The sequence below is a fragment of the Bufo gargarizans genome, chromosome 2 (assembly GCF_014858855.1).
Source record: "Bufo gargarizans isolate SCDJY-AF-19 chromosome 2, ASM1485885v1, whole genome shotgun sequence".
Taxonomy (NCBI): Eukaryota; Metazoa; Chordata; class Amphibia; order Anura; family Bufonidae; genus Bufo; species Bufo gargarizans.
Window position 1 is genome coordinate 698,312,618 of NC_058081.1, and position 1,790 is coordinate 698,314,407.

Here is a 1,790-nt window from a genome sequence, read left to right on the forward strand (position 1 = left end):
ATAACAGTATTCTCTGGGCCATTTGATGACTGACGACTCCACATTTCTATAGGATTTTTATCTTTTACACAATAATCTGCACAGGGCGATGTGACTGCAGGAACCCCGAGTATCTGCAGGATTATATTGGTTATACTGCAGCTTTCATCACAGCCGGAGCCCCCAAAACCTGATGTTAAGCCAAGTGTCCATCCTGGCCTCTGACATCTTAAGTAATGGAGTATTTCCAACTTATGGAAAAGTAATGACATTAAAGGAGTAGTCCATGATAAAAACAAAAAAAACATGGCTGATTTATTCCGAGGATGAAAGGATGGAGAGAAGATCCTGAAGAGGATGTCTATGTGCAGTCACAACTCCCTTCGATCCTGCAAATACAGGGGGTCACTGCCCGGAGTGCTAAATTACAGCAGCTCTAAGGTGGAGCCTCACCTGAAGAAACCTCCCAATTCCCTTCCTCCATTATTATTCCATACCTGTGGTCACATGGACTGGAATGTCCTCCTCCACCTCACTCTTACACGGGGGATCGCCCATCATCCGCTCTTCTTCATCCTCCACTTTAATATCAGTCACATCTTCCCCCTGATTTGTCATCTGTAACAATTCAGGACAATACAGCAGACAGGTGGGAAATCTAACAGATCCACATAAGAGACCCCCACCATCTATGACCCCTCTATGACTGCAGGATCCCCTTATATAGATGTGTATAGGGCTCAGCTCCATCTACCTGATGGTCCTCTGGGAGCTTCTCCTCTGGACAGTCCTGGAATACAGAGGACGGGGACATCTCTCGGGGGGATTTATCCTCCTGGAGTCAGAACCTATAGGAGATAATACACAGACTATATTATATTTGAGATGATGGGAGTAGTATCCATGGTTGATCTATCATCAGGAATGTCTCCTCTTACCTGCTGATGTCAGAGGCCTGAGCTCCTCCATCATGGCGTCCTCGTACAGTTCCTCCTGTCCTTCTATATACTCCCACTCCTCCATGGAGAAATACACTGCCACATCCTGACACCTTACAGGAACCTGACAACACAATAACACCGTCATCACCCAGACCCCTCCAGTGCTGTTACTGGAGAATCTCCCAGTTTTCCCAGCAGTGTCACCTCTCCAGTCAGCAGCTCCATCATCTTGTGGGTGAGTTCTAGGATCTTCTGCTCATGTATCTGCTCTGTGATGGGGGTCCACCCTCTTGACTCATGGATGATGGGAGTCCTCCCCGATGTCTTCTTCACTAGGGTATAATCCTGTGGATGGAGAGAGACACTGACTCCAGATCTCCCCTCAGAATCCCTCCCGGGATCATGGCCCCATCTCCAGTAATCTAGTCCCTAGAAGCTGGAATATTCTTCCCCTCCAGCCCCTTCTGGACTTCTAGAGAAGTCCCCATCCCCCCTCCCTCTGGCAGAGAGCTCCATAGTCCCCCTGCTCTTACAGTAAAGCCTCCTCCTCTATGTTGTGGAGAAGCCTTCTTTCCTCTAGATGTAGTGGAGGCCTCTTTTTTCTTGTATCATCCAGATGTCAGACTAGTGGTAGAAATCCTCCCTCCAGGCCACACTGCCGCCATCTCCTGGGGACAACCTGCCTACTTCCCTCCTCATGGCTCCACCTCACCCATCACTGACCATACTGGTGGCCGATCTTCAGCTTCTCCGTCCTTTGGAAGGTGTCACTGCCGGCCCTGTGAGAGATCTGAGGAGATCAGATAGACTTGCTGCACGGGAGTCTATCTGACAGGTTCTTGGTGTTTCCTTTCAGTTTGTTGTTGTGGG

General features: G+C 48.9%; 1 long non-coding RNA gene across 1 annotated transcript; it reads right to left on the reverse strand.

The window, feature by feature from the left end:
- Window positions 1-540: 540 nt before the first annotated feature.
- LOC122929014 lies at window positions 541-977 on the reverse strand. Its single transcript, XR_006387947.1, has 3 exons — window positions 918-977; window positions 734-827; window positions 541-597 (listed from the first exon to the last, which is right to left on the reverse strand). It is a non-coding gene; the product is annotated as an uncharacterized LOC122929014 (long non-coding RNA).
- Between the last annotated feature and the right edge of the window lie 813 nt (window positions 978-1,790).